This window comes from Notolabrus celidotus, chromosome 11, assembly GCF_009762535.1.
Source record: "Notolabrus celidotus isolate fNotCel1 chromosome 11, fNotCel1.pri, whole genome shotgun sequence".
Classification (NCBI taxonomy): Eukaryota; Metazoa; Chordata; class Actinopteri; order Labriformes; family Labridae; genus Notolabrus; species Notolabrus celidotus.
In genome coordinates, this window is record NC_048282.1 from 27,777,028 (window position 1) to 27,795,554 (window position 18,527).

The following is an 18,527-nucleotide window of genomic DNA, read 5'->3' on the forward strand; positions in this document are numbered from 1 at the left end:
TTTGTAGTTGATAAAGCACACCTTCCTTTTATAACCCAGTATGTAATCAAATTAAGGGTATTTCACAGAGTCAGATTGTGACACTCTTTCAAATTAAAGTGTTGGAGGAATTAGACCCATGATGAGTCCTCCAGGAGCTCAATAACTGTCTTCAGTTTGTGTCTTCTCTTGATTTCTTTCCCTAAACCTACACACTGACAATTAAAGTTTGGCATCAAAGATTAGTTGGATGGATAACTCCTAATCGTAATTAATCACTCTTTTTTTTTTCCTTCTTGAAGTGACAGCTAAGGCAGAGGAAGAGGGCAGAGGAAGCACACAGCAGCACAGGGATGACAGGGAGATTATGCAAATGTACGAAACGAGGGTTGCGTGCTGCACCCTTTGTCATGAGGGAAATGTCAAGAGGAATGATTTGAATACTCATTAACCTCAAACGCGGAGTGAAAAAAAAAAGTCTGAAGAAGAGTTTTCAGTAATACTTATAAATGTGCTTTATAGCCATGATACTTATTATGTAAATTCACCTTATTAACTCATGATACTGGAGCTATTAGACGATATTACAAATATGGAGACAAAGCACTAAAGTCTGGGTAATGAACTGATTTCATGTTAAAGCCATATTCTTCTGCAGGGGCAAGACCAGCTTTAATAGAATTCAGTAAATAAGATGTTAGTGTTATGCAAATTAGCATTTCAACACTACTTCCTGTCCATTGTGCTTCATTATTCTAATTCGATTTTGCTTTGAAAGAAGGGAACGGAAGAAACAAGGAGGGGAAGGCAGGAGTTCATGTCCCCCTGACTCAACATGTCAAATACAGGAAATCCCCGTGTATCCCTACGACAGCTGCTCCTCCCGCTTCAGGCCTCATTGAGTCCTGATGAATGCAGCGTCGAGGCTTCTGAGAGTTTAGAGAGACGCTAAGTGAATTTTACTTTGTGCAGCCACCTGTGTCTTTGTTATTACCCCTGAACTGCTCACCTGCTGACATTATACATGCCACAGAGCGGTTCACCTGCAGACGGCTCTGTACAGTAAAACTGATAGAGCGAAAGAAGAAGGTAGAAAAGAAGAAACTCAAAGTTTATGTCATCTAACAGACACAGTGCTTATTCAACTTTTGTCCTGATTTGATCATAAACGGAACAGAAACACCCAAAAGTAACATTTTACATCCATTACCTCTTTTTACACCCCTCCTTCAGCTCCATCATTTAGCTGTTCTCCCTATGCATTAAATGTCTTTCTTCCATTGTTCATTACCTTGTATGATTAGCAGTTTGCAGCCTTTTGCAAATGGTTTCATATCTTTCAAACTGTCACAGCTACATTTCCAAGGGTTGCTTTATGTCCTTTTCAACCACCTGGAACTCGGTTCCTCAGACAGTTTGAAAATCAATGAAGGGTTTTAGCTGCAGGTGTTCAGAGAGAGAACGATAGTCAAGACACAGATCTGCTATTTGCATAATGTGCTTTATCTCTATCATGTCACAAACGCTCACCAACGCTGAATTACAGAAAATCTGAAACTCTTTATTCAGAACACAAAACTTCTACCTGTGGCTTTGCTTTTTAAATTATTCGCTGATGTTTCATGTAATCTTCCACTTGTTTAAAATGTATGAAGTTGACATTTATGAAGTTTTATCTGTGACATTTGATTAGGAGAAGGTTTGCTTGTCTGCAACATGTGCAAAACAGATATTATATGTTAGAAGTTGAACAACTTTTTTTGTGATTTATTGAAGGTTTTATTTTTCTATCAGGAAAAATATGTAACCTTATCCACTTTGAGGGCTAGAGGAGATTACACCGCTACTTTGGCACAATATCAATATAACAAATAGGAGCATTTTTTTCTGAGAGTTGTTCATTACTGTCTCTTGGAGAAGTATTGTGCAGTAAGGCTGGTCTGGCCTCTGCAGGTAGCTGTCCTGGGGCTTGCCAGAGGCAATATTGAAGGTGAAGACACTTCATCACACAGTGGATGAACCTTCAGGTAGTTGGGTCGAGCCGCAGCTGAGGGGGCATATGTGAACCTTGGTACAATCTGCTGGTGCTGCAGATTTTGGACAGGGTCGAGGAAAGGCAGTTTGTCTGCTGCTTGAAATTCAATGCTGGGAATTGTGTTTTGTTATGAGGAGGTGAACCCATGCAGAGAGAAACTTAAATTCTTCTTCAAATATGTAACTAAACATCAGGGCTGTTAGAGTTCACTGACACAATCACAAATATATTATCTACAACCTTCTCAGGGAAGACAAGTATCATTCAGCTTTTTAGTCGATGATTTAAAGACACTTGAGAATAAATGGGCTGAAAACAAGAAGGAAAAGGTGAACATGATTTAATCTACATCAAAGTGATGTATCACAGTAGTTTGTTTAATGCAATCAACAATCCTACATTCAAAGATATTCCAATGCATTGATACAGAAACACTGATTCCCAAAAACGAATAGATCCAATCTTCATATTTGAGCAAATGGAACTCATTATATCTGACATAAATCTGTCATACATTTTTCAACCACTGTTTTTTATATATATCAAGTAATAAACTTGACATTGCCGTTCGACTCTTAAGCTTTTTCCCCTGTACTTCAGGAAGTGTCAGACTCCAGGATTTTAACTTCTGATCTATTTTCAAAACAAGTTGCAGCACTTGCATGAGGGGAAACTTCATGTTCTCACTATTATCAAACTTGCACTCGCTACAAGTTTGGAAATAATGTTAATGTTTCACATCAACACACAAGTACGTAGTGCTCACATCCTTGTAGACCACTGCTGTGTAGGGTCAGTGCAGAAGCATAAACCAGGCTGAACTGTGGTCCCACTCTGATGTGAGAGGGAAAAAAAGCAGATTGTTTGACAAGATCAAATGCTAATATATATTTTAGGATAAGTAGTCAAAGGGTGTTAAGCAATAACTGAAGGTGATTCAAACTGTCAGTGCTAATAGCTCTCCACAGTTGTGTGCTAGCTATTATTAGCCTCAAGGGCTGCAATGATAACTATTACTTTGGCACACCATCAGAGTTGTGTCTCTTGGGCATATAGTGTAGGATTGTATAAATGTCATGGTGAGAAGTGAACTCTTATTATACCAGTGACTCATTTACATTATGAACAAAGCTCACGTTTATGTGCTCACGCTATACGGTCCGATTGTCAAGCTTAAGCTGAGTTCTCACATTTGAGGTGTTCAATCAGGATGGAGCTCTGACAACTGGTAATTAAGTTTCCTTTTCAATCTCCCAAACATGGAAGATGAAGTTAGAGATCATAAATAAACGTCTTTCTGACGTGACAACGAAAGCTGAAAATGTAGAAGCTGTGTAAAGGTAGAATCTACAGTATGGTAAGGTGTTCTATTGGACATTATTAGATTGCACAGGGGGTCCTAATATTCTGGCCGATCAGTGTGAATATGTATATTATAAATGTACATGTCACACAGTGTGTCAGCATGGTGCTAGCATGCTTGTAGCATTTGTGTAGGCAAAATCAGGGGAAAAAAGACTCAAAATAGGGAGTCAGCTTGTCGCCATGTTTTTACCACTAAAGAGGATGACAAGATAAGATAAGATAAGATAAGGGAAATTCCTTTGCTACAGCAACCCAAACATAAGTACAATCAAGAAGAAGTTTCAATAAGTAAAATAAAATAAGTAAAAATAAAAGTAGATAAGTAAAGATAGAATACAATTTAGATATATACAATGTTACAAATGAAATTTAGAGTAAATAGCAGTAATTACAGGCAGTATTAAAAATGTTTCAGTAGTGACAGGTTGACATGGTGTGATTATGGTTGGTAATGACAGATTAAGCACTAAATAAATAAATATGGGTGTGTAATATGACCGTAAGTTGTAGAATGAAGCATTCACTACCAAAATTTACAACATGCTAGAAATGTATCCAACCGGTCAAGAGCAGCTGATCCGGCTTTGATTGTCCCTTGTCCCTAACTACACAGTAAATGACGCGCAATTTGGGTGAAATTTGGCCTGACTTCAAAATCAGTCGTGTGACTCGAAAGTAATGACAGAATTCGTACAGTGTCATCCAGCCTTAGGTCATTGTAGTCCTGCTTCACAGGAACTGACATCATCATGCAGATTTTAGAACATGTCTAAGATCATGGGGACAGCTTTGGTGAGTGCGGCGGCCTTATCTTGGTCCTTTTTTGGTTTTTAAGAATTGTTAATTTTCCATTATTATTAAGGGAATTGTTTGGACAAAATTTGCATGGTATCTTCTTTTACATTATTTTTCTTTTACTCAACTTTGAAAGGGCACTACGTAACAAAGTGTGCTGGCTTGTTAAGATGTGAAATGTCAAAGCCAACCAATTTATCACACCAGGAAATAATGCTTGTGCACTTTCTGTAGGCCCACCTGCAGGTAGTCTTAGTTCAACGACTACAAATGTTACACTTAACACAAAACAGGAACAATCTTTCATTCAAGAGCCGATATTTGGCTCATTATTTCACATAGCATTTCATTGGCTACGGTTCTTCACATAAAAGACAAGGGACCATATACAGCCAGGGGACCATGTGAAGTATCTTAGATAGAGAAAAAGACACTCCTGACCATTAATAATGTTACATCCTTTGTCTGAGACCACACACAACTCGCTCCCGGCAGTATCAGCAGGTTACAAAGAAGAATGCCGACAACAACAAGATGCTATTTATCACGTCCGAGGCACTGATAAAGAAAGTATTGGGATGTGCCAGGGGATGTAAACAGAGATTTAAATTCAGCGTGTCAACCATTATTTCACTCATCCCCTGTCAGAAATGTATGCCAGCTACTGAAGGTAACAAATGGAGCCTGACAGTCTGACAGCAAATGTACCTGCAGGGAGGTTTTCAGCAGCTCTTTGGCAATGTGAGACTGTGCATTTCAAGGCCCCCTGCAGCTCGCGCTTCACCCACACCCACGCCTGATTAGAGAGCAACATTAATGTTTGTCTTGGAAGCAGTTTCAACTCCTCAGCTGAGGTTTAACGATATTTTAATCTTAAGAGCTTTGCTATATGTGGATTTTCCTCGGTAAGAGGAAAGTCCCATGCATGTCAGGTAAGTCATTTCACCACAGAGCAGAAAAGCTCATTTCACAGCGCTCAGAGGCCTGTCTTTGATTTATAAATCATCTGCGCTCTGAAGGAAAATGTCAGTCATTCTGAAATCTAATTTATTGTCGCCTCGAAACTTGGTTTTTAAGAACCTATTTTACTCCGATCTAGAAAGTGAATAGTCAACATGCTCTCCAGCTACACTGCTTCAATGGTTGACAATAGCATGGAGTTAACATTCTCTTCTTTAGAGTGTAAGAGAGTTATCTACTTTTCTGTATGTGAAGAGCTTGTCCTCGGGTCAGATTGTAAAAACGTTCTGATTATTACACTCCAGTACTCTACAGCTGCTGGAAAATAGGACACAGTTGGATTTCTTTTTGCACTTCTTCCAGCACGGACACATTTGTGCTTACACACCGAGATGAAATAATAGTTTCTAAAGTGATGTCATGGTGGGGAAGACAGTGCTGTTTCAAAAAAAAATCTTTTCAAGACTACTTTTAAAGGAACAGCTTGACTGCGAACAACTTTTCATTTTTAATTTGACATCCTTAAATGTATTTTATTTGTTATTTATAACTTAATGGGCTTTTTTTTTTGACAGTGCTCACTGTAATTCATTACTACCACTCCAACTATGACAAAACTACATCTTCGTCTCTTCTATGATTATATCCTTAAAATATCTATATTTTTTATTTTTTTGGGGCATTTTTGCCTTTAAGTTACAGAACAGCTGAAGAGAGACAGGAAATGGGGGGAGCTGAGAGCAGGGCAGGACATGTAGCAAGTGGTCGAGGCTGGGAATCAAACCTGTGACCGCCACAATGAGGACATTAGCTTCTTTATAAGGGTTTGTGTGCTTGAACCGCAAGACCAACAGAGCCCAACAACCTTAAAAGATTTCTGAAAGTCAAAATGTGTGACACATATTCAATTTCTTTTTGCTTAATTGAAGACCCTAGCACAGAAAAGAGTCACCACAGTGACATGATACCACTGATAAATACATTAAATATGTTTATTCGAACTGCTGAATCAATCTTGATGGAGGGCATTATAAAAATCCTTGTCGTTGTCGCTTATCTTCTAAAACCTCTGTAAATGATAATGTTTAGATTAGTTTAATTTATAAGGATCCCCATTAGTTGTCACATTGCAACAGCTATTCTTCCTGGGTTCTAGCTTTATAGTAGTGACAGTGCATTTAAATATAATTGTTATGAAAACAACAACAATAATAGTAATAAAAAAAATCACAAAAAACGTTATCCCAAAACGCTTTTCCAAACAGAGCAGGTCTAGACCGTACTCTATGTTAAATTATTAAAAAAGACCCAACATCAAGACAGGATAAGATCCAGTCCCATCAATACTCAGTCTGATCTCATCTTAATCCACCATGAGCAGTGCACCTTGCAGTATTTAGCTAGTTACAGCCCCGAGGACTAACTTCCTTTTAACAGGCAGAAACCTCCAGCAGGACCAGACTCATGTTAGACAGCCATCTGCCTTGACAAAGTTGGGGTTGGATAGAAGGATACATAAAATTCCAACATAAATAGGTCAAGTTGCTGAACAATAATTTAAATGTTGAATAATTTTATTTGGGGTCGAACTCATCTTTTGGAATATTCTAGATCAGCTTCAGTAGCATTTTAAATCTAGCTTCACTGTTTTCTTCCGTGATCTGTTCAGAAAGTAAAATCCATTTGTGCATGCTTCTAGACATCACTGTATAAACATTTCTTCTCATAGCATGTCTCATAAGTAGTTCTGTTTCTCTGAACTGAAAGATAAATGCTTGAAAAAATGAGTGGTACCTTTATAACAGAGACACTTCTAAAGAACACACATAGTGAGTTAAGTTATCGGCTGTTAACCAGTAACCACTTCCAGTGAGCGTTTTAACAGTTTTTGTTGTAAACCCACTGTGGTTTCAGTAAACATGCACTACAGGGGGTGCGTTGCACATTTGCAGCCTGACACTCACTGCAAGAAAAGGGTCGGATAAATAACATGTAGAAAATAACATGTGCTGTCTCTGCTGCCCTCTTGCCCCCCCCCCATGAGCCTCCTCCTGCACAGCGGGGATAAACAGAGAGCGGGGTCCATTCCCCTCAGGGACTTAAAGCGAGCTGATATCAGGGCAGAGTTGCTGACAGATGTAATACCACGACTGGTTGCTATTTGGCTTAAGAAAATAGCCATGCCAACAAATACTTGGAGTTGATCCATCAACTTTGAGTCCAGAGTGCGACTCCACTTTCACCCCGATGTGTACTCATATATGTTTTCACAGTTTGTTAGCGGAGTCATCAATACAAGCTTGAGTGGATAGTTTTTCGTTTCAGAGAGCAAAGATTAGACCCCCGCAGTTCATAACACTCAATTTAGCAGCCAGTTCAGAGTACAGCACCTGTTTGGGGGGCACTACTGATGCTTCATCGCTCCCCTTCTAAACATTTATGTTAATAAAGGCGAGTTGGATGTTTGTAATTGATTTCCTCTCTTCTCGGTGAAGGTATTTTTCAAATTGATACACATAGCTCTCTCAGTCTAATATTTCTGTAATAATGTGCAGCTCTTGCATCATGTTTTTCTAAATGCTCCATTTTAAGTGAAAAATGTTTTGCCTGACATCAAAACTTTATAATTTGGTCATTAAACTTCAGATAGCTCCACTTCTTTAGTGTTTAGAACTACAGGCTGCCTTTTGCATATTGCTTCCAAATTAAAGCAACGGTATGTTGTTGAATATGTATCCTCTCATGCATATGACCAGGCTCAAGCTTTCAAACACATGGATGGATATGTAGCATATGGCTAGACTAATGGAAGACTGCAACGCATGCAATTGTGGCCAATGCCCATAAACAGAAATCCTTTTTATCTTGGACACAGCAGCTCTTCATATTTTGACAATATGACAAGATAAAATGATCCAGTATCACCCTTCCTTGTGGTACATTACAAACAGCAGTTCAGTGCTTTTTTTTAACGTATGATGAGCTTTCAAACTGATGGATTTATTACTCAAACCGGACATCCTGCATCAGTTTTCATCACAACAATGCTACATGAATCAATCCGACCCCAGCCAACGCAGCCCCCTCTCATTTGTTCAAGGCAGGGCTGTTTTTTCGGTCCGAACGCCCACTCGGATCCCGTTTTCCAGCTTAGCTGTCGAAAATGTAAAACAGGCCGCCTCTAACAGGGTCAAATACGATACAGTCATTTCTGAAATCATTACTGAAAAGGTCATCTTCAGAATTTCTAAATATTCATTTGAATTTAAAATGTGCTGAACCTTTCCCGGTGTCATCGGAGGGAAATGCAGCAAATCTTGATTGAAAAGATGCAGACAGCTGAAACTAGATAAATAATCTTACAGTTATTGATTGCACTGGAAGATAAAGGTCCTTACTTTTACATTGTTTGTTTTTTTGACTTTGAAAAGTCTGAACAGAAAGGATGACACACTAATGTTACTGTAAACATATACTGTAAGATGCTGCATCACAGAAATGGCAGTCTTCTTTATCTGATGTGACTCCACACATCACCATTCAGATGTCTGTCTCATTAACATCAGAGCAGCCCCCCATGAGTGCATTTGGAAGCCATTAGAAACGACGACACGGCAAGCCAGAAAATTGCTTCCTCTCATTTTGTTTCATCTTATGCTTCTTTGAAACTCAAATATTCTGCAGCACTACTTTCCCCCAATAACTCAGCAAAGCAAGCTTACAGAGGAAGAGTACTTTGAGCTCTCAAAGGAATAAACAAATCAGAAAAAATAATGTTATCTGAGCTGATTACTGGTTTGTTTATATGTTAGAGGAGATTCACTGAGAGATGAAAATTACAGGACACATACCATCAGCTGTGATGTAGAGGCTCAGAGTCTGTTAGTTATTCTTAAGTAACACATTTTAAAGACTGGAACAAGAGCTGCAGGATTTAGTTTAGTCAGCATTGAGTCAACTGAAAGAAAAGTGATGGTTTACTACTAAGATACTTGATTTAAAAAAACAAAACAATTTTTTCATGTAGAAATATAAATTGTTGGCTTGTTCCAGCTTCTTAAATTTCAGAATTCTCTGCTTTAATTTGTCATTTCTTTTAAAAAATTGACATCACCACATTAAAAGGCAAACAGTATAAATAATACTTACATAATGAAGGGTGTACTGTCGATAGACCATAAAGCCAATTTTGGGTGAAGGAACCCTTTCTGGAAAAAAACAAGACAGACAAAATAAATAAATAAATAAATAAAACAATTAAAAATGAATACATACAATAAAAAATAATGTGTAATTTATGATGTTAATAGAGGTTTTTAGTTGTGGACTGCTGGTTGGACAAAGACGCATTTGAAGAAATTGCATTCAGCTTTGAAAATTGAGATGAGTGTTTTACATTTGTTTAAATTTGTTGACATTTTAGAGGTTGAACGACACACAATTTGTTTTGAATATAAAAGTCTTATTAATAGATGATGGTAAGAAATGTTTCTACTGATATGCCATTGGCCTAGCGGTCTAAGAATGCGGCCCATATACAGAGGCTATACAGTTCCTATCGTAGCGGTTGCAGGTTCAATGTCCAGTCTTGACCATTCACTGCAGGTCTCCCCCACTTGATACTCCCTTCATTTCCTGTCTCTCCTGCGCTTTCCTATCCATTGAAGGCGAAAATGCCAAAACTAAAAAAATAACAAAAAAGTGTCTACTAATGCCAGTTAGAATATGCTTATATATTCAATAGGTCTGTCTAATAATTCATTTCAAACTACAATTAATCACAAAAATTAAATAGTTAATATTTTATCCTGTTTAATGCTTTCTAAATCTATTTTGGTATTACTTTGATCTCACCTGAGAGTGCTTTTAAAAAATGAACTATAATAGCACCACTGAGGCTTAGCATTGTTATTCTATACATTATATGCTGCCCAACAAATTGTCCATGAACAGGTCATTATGGACAAAGTGACACAATTAAATGCCCTTTTAATCATATGTTTAAAATTGCATTATTTTGCATTCAAGGCTTGCTGCAAGAAACTAAATAAAAAGACAGAAACCCAAACAAGTAGTAAGGTGGATCACCAGGAGAAGATTTGCACATGCCACCCATTAAGCAAGCACTGTAGTAAACTTCTGACTTAGTTGCAGCCACAGGTCTGTGGTGATTCACACATTTCTTTGCTTGTGTTTGTAATGCAGCTGCCTGCTGACATCAGTCGGATTAGCTGCACCTGTATGCTTAGCTCGTATGTGGTAGCTCAAACTTGTTAACCGAGCCGTCTGTGAGTTTTTAAAAGTGAAACACGTGGTGTCATTATTTTCATCATGGCAGCAGCAGGAAGTAGCAGCAGCTTAACTGGTTTGCCAAAAAGGACAGAAAGTCATGTGATTACAAAATATGGCGTTATTGGTAACATCCCTGATATTTAGATTCATCATATTAGATTTTTTTATTTTTTAAGTTATATTTTTGGGCTTTTATGCCTTTATTTGATAGGACAGCTGAAGAGGGACAGGAAATGTGGGGAGCCCGGCCGCGAGTCGAATTAGCGACATCTGCGACAAGGACTGCATTCTCTGTATGTGGGGCGGTTAGACCGCTAGGCCACCAGCGCCCTATCTTTGATTGTTACACTGGGATGCATTGGTTAAATGAAAAAGAAGTCATTCGATTGTGTTACATTCATGATATTCTATTCAGCCATTTGAATCAGCAACTGCAAGTAAAAGGCAATTAATGAAGATTATATAATACAGGTTTATTCTTCTGCACTGATCTGCTCTTTTCATTTCATTATTTACATCAGCAGAGTTCAGTAAGACACAGAGCATGTGTTTGTGTGCCACTGAGTGATATCTCAGAAGACAAACAAGACTCCCACCAGCCTCACATTAAACCACATAACCTTCTTTTCCCAGCAGTGTATTATCGTAAACCCAGGCCTCCTGGAATAATCCAGCCCAGAGCCTGTGTCTGATGTTAATCTGTTGACTCAGCACGATCCCTGATAAGACACCCAGAATATAGGGTCAGAACATATCCATGTCTTTGAAATTAATCTGAATGAGCACACACACACACTGCACAACATATACACTGTTTACACACAGCTGCTATCCATCAAATGTTGTAGATAAAGCTTACAGAAGTGGAAAATGATGCAGATACATCACATCATTAAGACAAATTTCAATGAATCACAGGTGGGATAGGGGTCGTTTATCTTCTGAGAGCGAGTCATGTGGTTCAGATAAATCATAATCTCTTCCAAGTTTTGATGCGAAAACTTCTCACACACATTATTTTTGCTCGTTTTTGGTTTTCCTCCTGTTTTGCCGGAAGGAGCAGCTCATTGTGTGTCTTAAACTCGTCCGTGCGGTGCTCATAACACTGCCAAAAAAATGATGAAATTTTGTAGTTTTCTAGGGTATCTTTGCTGCTCAGCAGTCTGTAATAATTATAATGGGATATTATTCTGTAATTGATCCCCTGGGGAGGAATTCATTTCTTTTTATCCCCTCAGCCCTGCACAGTGAGGTTAGAGCACAGCATCAGTGACAGAGCTGCACATCGGGGGACTGTGGGGAGTTCGGTGTGTTAGTCAGGGGACACTTTAGTGGATGAGGGGGGGTTGCTGGAACAGGAGAGTGAGCCTGGACCTTTCCTGTTAAGGGTCAGTTTCCCCTAATGATTTCAGCCCACACTCTTGCTTCCCTCGCTCGCTCGCTCACTCACTCGCAGATATATTTCTAATAAAAGGCAGAAAACCCAACCTGTAGATAATGCAGCAATATCAAAACACAGCACACTTCCTGCAGTTCATCTAGGGTAATATTTTGCTATCAGGAGCGGTCAGGTTTTTACTTCTGCTGTTGTTGTTCTTGCTTAAAATCAATTCTGTCCATCTATCCATTTGTTCTCGCTCTCAGGGGCCTGAGCGTGTCCCAGCATGCATTTGGGGAAAGGCAGAGACACATTGGATGTGTTGCCAGTTTATCGCACAGCTCTGATCCACTGATTTACATAAATCATTTGCTATGTGTATTGAATCACAGGGGGATATTATTTTATCCTGTTTAATGCTTTCTAAATCTATTTTGGTGTTACTTTGATCTCACATGAGAGTGCTTTTAAAAATGAACTATAATAGCACCACTGAGGCTGAGCATTGTTATTCTATACGTTATATGCTGCCCAACAAAGTGTCCATTAACAGGTCATTATGGACAAAGTGTAGGCGGGAACTCACTTGAAGCAGAGGTCGATTATGGACGGGTATTATCAAGACTATACCATGGTCACTGAAGTCAGAATAAGACCCAGAGGTAAAGTCTTCATGCATTTTGCAACATGAAAAAAAGAGTTCTCAACCGTCTCAGAGGGCTCCAATGTAATTTAAACTTTCTTTACTTCTCTATTAAATGAAGCATCAGCTACAGCTTAGCAACTGTTCATAATTATTGCCCCTGGCCTAGCTTATTGCACAATTCAGCTCAGCTAAAGTCAAAGATTGTATGTGATTGACATGAGGTGAATAGCGAATCAGGTGCAAGATGATTGCTTTAGGATTGATAGTATCAATACAATGCACCACTTGAAGCGTGTGTGTTAAAGGTGCAATCCTGTGGTTACTAACCAAAGTTCTCTTAACACTATTATTGGGCCTCCAATATGCACAAGATATATTATTGGGAACCATATTTCTATCACAGAAGACCAGGGTTAGACTCATTGTGATTAACACACTGAAGATATGGTCACGGTTTGGATCTTCAAGTGCATTAAGACATAACCTCCAATGCCTTTTACTGTTCCCACCATCTACCCCAGACCCTGGCTTCCAGCTGGGGTTCAGGAAGGGCTTACGGTGCATTAGTGATCTCTATCAAGTCAATAATTCTATTCCTTTCAGCGCAACAGTATGGCATTCCATATTCTCCTTTCTATAGATATCTCCAGGAGTTTTGTCAAAGAGCTGATTGAGCCCATCTCCACCTCCACTGGGACAGGATCAGATAGATTATTTTCTTCTACAGCCGGGCCTGATCTCCAAACTTTACATTTCAATTCAAGATGGCCTCCCCTTCTTTGAATCCCCTGAGGGAGCAGTGGGCGGAGGACTTTGGGACTGAAATCTCTGATGAAATATGGCAGTCTGCAATTTCATGAATTCATTCTTTATTCATATTTTATTTAACCTTTATTTAACCAGCTAAAAGATCTGTAATATGTAATAGGCATGGTTTATTATAGTTTAAGGTAACACATAGGCAGCACTTAAGTTGAACACACCAGCAAAGATGTTACCAGGATCTTTTTGAGCTGCCCAAGTCTTCAGCCATTCTGGTTGACCATCCTTGAAAACATTCTCTACTATCTGTAGTGAGGAGAAACGTCCAGATCAAATTATCAGATTATTTGGAGTAGTCTCTGGATGGCTTGATTTTACAGATGCCCAGTGAGATGCCTTAGCCTTTTTGTCATAATTGGCACAACGTTTTGTCTGGATTACCTGTAAATCTATCAAACCAATGTTGCATAGCCAATGGGCTGAAAGCATCAAAAGCTTGGTAAACTTAGTTACATCACTAGTGGCTTATTTTTTGGTTCCCTTTAGCCTCTGCCCCCAAATCCCAGAGTGCCCACCCTCTATTAACCCTTTTCCACAGAGGCAGTTTCAGGGCCGGTTCAGAGCCGGTGCTCAATTGAGAACCTTTTTTTTTTTGTTTAGACTGCGATAGAACCGGGGTGGGGGGCGAGGGGTGAAGTCGCCGTCCATGTAAAGCACGACAAGTATCACAGAAGTGTTGGTAAAGTTGGATAATTTCTCTTCTGGACCTCAAGTGATTACGAAAAGTCAGGAGCAACACCAGCAAGCATGCTACATTGTCCGCCATCATCTTTATTGTGAGGGAACGTTCATGCTAGTGTTGCTGGGAAAAGGGGTCACGTCGGAGTGACATCATGACATGGCTCTTCCACGGGCTTGAGTGGGTGGAAAAACAAACTGGTGCTGAGTTGGTTCGCAAGTTGAACCAGCGCGAGCACCAGCCCGAAACTACAGCAACGTTTGTGTTGGCTGAAAAGGGGTATATGTCTATATAAGTCCATCTGTGTATTGAGCGTAGTGAACCTTGTGAAACTGTGAAGTTGTTTGTCATGATTAATGTTGTGGCGAGTACATTCATGTTGGGGAAAGTAAAAAATAAAGATTTTCAAATGAAGTAGAAAACCAGGTTAAAGTGAAGAGGGAGAAACTTATTTCTTGAGCTCCTTCTTAGGCATCAAGGTTTACATATTCTCTAGAACCAAAATAAATGTTGAAGTATCTCAGTTTGTTTCAGGTTGTAAAACTTGAGTTGTAAAAGGAGGCTTTGATTGAGTCCCTCTTGGTATTGTTACATGTTAGATACAGGCAGATTTGTCCTCCATAGGTGTACTCCTCAGTAGTAAATTGGCATCCTTTAACCAATCAGAATTGAGTATTCACTTTAACTACGGTTGAAATTGGATTACTGGCTAGCAGTAAGATCAGTGGGATCAATGGATCAGTGGCAAACTGTTGATCAAAGCAGACAGGAGTCGCTCTGTGCAACTTGGTATCAGCTGTTGTTGTCTGTTGACAGAAGAATCGTTTTCAGCCAGGCTCGAAAAGAAGCACTTGCTGGTGTGTTGATGTTTTCATTCAGCGATGAAGTAAATTACACTTCTCAAGCCCCCAGCCATTGACGAGGATTGACCATCATGACTGAGGAAGCAACTTTAGTTTTAGTTCTCTGTATTTTCATTCCTAATCATGGTCTCCAGCTGCACATTAAGCCTGCTTGAGTAGGTATTTCGACTGAGGGCATCCCAATAAACAGTCTATTTATATACCTGCGTGCTCCTGTGCTGCTGCTCTGCTATCCACCGAGTGCAGAAGCTGTGCTGCAATCAGCCACACTGCTAGGGAATATTTAATGTTTATGGCAGCACTGTCGCTCCCATGGGTGTCAAATGAGAAGGAATATTAGTGTTCGGAGCTATTAGGAGAGCAGAGACAGGGGCTCACAATGGGAGACACGAGAGAGGAGGCATGCAGTCTCCTCAGCAATGGATATTTTCAGAGGTGGTTTTTTAGACATGTCTCTGATGTGAAGAGCGGTACAGGATGAATGCTGGCAGAGGAATACACCGCTCATCAAGTTTTTAAGCAGGAGCTGCACTCAGCAGATAATTTATCTGAGCGTCAGTGATCTCGAACAGGTCATCAACAAATGAACTAAACTAGCTTAATGCGATATTAAACAAATGTTTCACTTATCTTCATTTTGCAGAAACTAAAGCACAACTCAGTTGTTCAGTTTGGCGTTAAACAAGCCTGTGGTTGTAGGTTGTTTGGAAATATACGTGGCAGTAATTCATCTGCCCCTCTTCTACACGTCTCTGGAGACATAAACAAAAGGTAAATGCGGTTTATTTCTCACCGCCACATTCTGGACAGCTACACAATCGTAATTAATTACTTCATAGTTGTCTTTCTCTTTATTATTTCTCTACAAAGTATTCTTCGGGGGGATGGATGAAGGGGTTTTATTCAAAATCTGATTCCCCTAAAGACACTGGTTTTCATTAAGAGCAAAATAATATAAAATATGTTATTAGCAACAACTTCAATTACCAAGAACAAATAAATCTACTTAATTTGTGTGGAATTAAATCATGAGGCAGTGCAGCATTGTTGAGGGATGTTTCAGCAGCAACGTGAGGGAGAAATAGAGGTGGTAGAGTTTCTGGTTTAGTAGCTGCTGCCTGTCACAGAGACTGAATTGGGGTTCCTAAGTTAAGGGAGCATGTCTTTCACCATTCGAGAATGGATGAACAGAAATGTTGATGAATGGATAGTGTTGACATAGAAATAAATTGCCAAGTCTACCACACAACCAACAGAGTTACAGCACCAGCCCTGTGGAAGCCCCCCCTCTTCCCACAGGGCCTGGCTTTTGTTCCTCTGGTCCTCTCTGGTATTCTCTGTGGAGGTTAAGCAATGCTGCAGCCCGCTGCCACTAATGTGAGAAGAGAAGAAAAGGAAGGGATGAGTGCTCTGCTTCCACACAACAGATGTTATGGGAATGAGGGACTGAAGTGCCAGCGAGGCAAAGACATAGAATGTAATGATTGATAGAGTGTGTGAGAGCAGAGAGCTGCTGGTGCTAAATTTCCCCTGTGCCTGCCTGGATGGTTTAAGTGTAATGACACAGAGAGGTACACAGATAAACCTGTGCTTCAGTCTAATCAAAGGCTCAACAATCGGGAGCACGTAGATCGTAAACACAACTGTTGAGAACTGGGAAACACTTCACTTAAACATGTTTTCTCCACAGTATCATTCATCTAAATGTTTCACAGTTTAACACCTGCAGATGTTGCTGTCAGTTCATCACTGCATGCTCACAGTACATGCATGCATCATCTGCATCAAACTTTATAAAGACATACTAATGAATGATTTTGTTTTTGTACCCTGTTTCCCACAGTTAGTTCTGGATGTTCACTCTCTTTGCAGATGAATAATTGTTTCTGCAACACAAATCTTTACATCCATCAGGGAAATGAACTAAAGAACGACCACAGTTTCATGATGTGCAATGACATTACTCTAACAGCATTGAAGACGTACCACAGACATCATCATCATCTTAAAGCTGCTGTTGGTAGTCGTGATATAAAGATCAGTTCTGAGAGAAATTTCAAATGTCAACACTACCCCTCCCCTCTCTGCTGTCGTAACCTCGCCCACAAAAGCCCGCCCGCATTGACTACTGCAACTCTCTACTGGCAGACCTCCCTGCATTCACAGTTAAACTTCTGCAAATGATCCAGAACGCAGCAGCACGTCTGGTCTTCAACCAGCCTAAGACAGCTCATGTCACTCCCCTGCTCATTTCGCTACACTGGCTTCCAGTTGCAGCTCGCATCAGATACAAAACTCTAATCATGACTTACAAAGCAGTAACCAAAACTGCTCCAGCTTACCTGGAACCCTTCATCCAGGTCTACTGCCCTTCTCGCCCGCTACGCTCAGCCTCTGAAAAGCGCCTAGTGGTTCCAGCACACAAGGCCTCAAAATCACTAGCTCGACTCTTCTCTTCTGTTGCCCCTAAATGGTGGAATGAATTGCCAACTCCATTCGATCTGCAGAGTCCCTCTCTACTTTCAAAAGACAGCTAAAGACCCAGCTCTTTAGGAAGCACTATGCACTTAGCTAGACTGTTCTCCACTGTTGTCCCCAGTGGCAGATCATGTCTTCCATCTACAATTGACTCGCACTGTCCTGCTCTACTTTGGGAATCTGTATTCAGCTCTTGAGTGACCCAGCACTTGGTACTTTGGTCATTATTGTGGTGATGTTAATTGTTGATGATGATAATGGAAGGTCTTAAATTGTTTGGTTGCTTCATTGTAGATGTTCCTTATTTTGAAAAAAAAAAAAAAAGAAATCCTTACTTACTTTTGTGCATTGCCTTTACACTGCTTGGCAGTACCTCCACCTAAATTGACTTGAAGCACTCTGTTACTCTTACTGATCTTGTTTTCTCTTGTCTAGATCTTTGCTTGTGTAAATGACATTGTAACATTGTAACATTGTAAAAGATTATTGTGCGAGTTCTATGAGGAAGTAGTGGCTTCCCAGTCAATCGGGGCGACGTAGTTGGGCCGCCATTCGGCCTATTGGGATAGAGGGTCGGGGAGTAGCTCTGATTTGTCAGTGATAACGGGAACGAGGGGAATAATAACATTGCTTGATACAAAGGCATTGGAAAACAGAGATTTCGCCATAATCTATCGATTGGTATTATGACATTTTCTACAAACCCAGCAGAAAAAAATCTCTATAAGTAGAGATAATTTAGATGCTGCCATTAAACTCCAGATTAATGTTTTGGTTTTAGAATAAAGTAAGCAACACAAGCAGTTAAAATAATGCCTCTGATGTAAATGAAAGCAGCAATGGTATTCAGTCCACAAGAAGTCATTGGACGTATTTGCATTTGTTAAATTGGTCTTTCCTCCCCACTTTTACATCTTAATCTTACCTTATATTTTAAAGGTAAATGTGCTGTTGTTGTATATACTGTTTACAATCTGGGATGAGAAAAATAACTATTTACCTTTGATACCAACAAGGTTTCATAAATGGTTAAATCAAGGATTTCGTGAGACTGTTGAAGAAACAACTGAAAGAATTCTGCCTCAGTGCAGAAGGAAACATCTCCTTAAAACTGACATGGGCCAGTACACACAAAGGAATCTCTTCCTCCAGTGGAAGAGCAGCTAATCCATGAACCAGTCAAGTGAGTGCATTAGCCAGAATTGTTGTGCTGGAGTTGTGACATGCATGAGCAC

At 39.7% G+C, this 18,527-nt stretch overlaps 1 protein-coding gene and 1 long non-coding RNA gene across 5 annotated transcripts in view; one reads left to right on the top strand and one right to left on the bottom strand.

Annotated features, from left to right (window-relative positions):
• The window catches only part of LOC117820909 (metabotropic glutamate receptor 4-like), a 175,706-nt gene that overhangs the window by 107,606 nt on the left and 49,573 nt on the right, over window positions 1-18,527 (top strand). The gene's annotated exons all lie outside the window — the stretch shown is intronic.
• The window catches only part of LOC117820910, a 158,610-nt gene that overhangs the window by 87,677 nt on the left and 52,406 nt on the right, over window positions 1-18,527 (bottom strand). For 2 of the 4 annotated variants that reach the window (XR_004632871.1, XR_004632873.1), the window contains exons 2-3: window positions 9,284-9,342; window positions 8,416-8,479 (exon numbers count right to left, since the gene is read on the bottom strand). This is a non-coding gene — a long non-coding RNA (uncharacterized LOC117820910). Of the gene's footprint in view, window positions 1-6,169; window positions 6,204-8,415; window positions 8,480-9,283; window positions 9,343-18,527 lie in introns of those variants that run through there. The other 2 variants (XR_004632870.1, XR_004632872.1) reach the window with 2 other exon arrangements.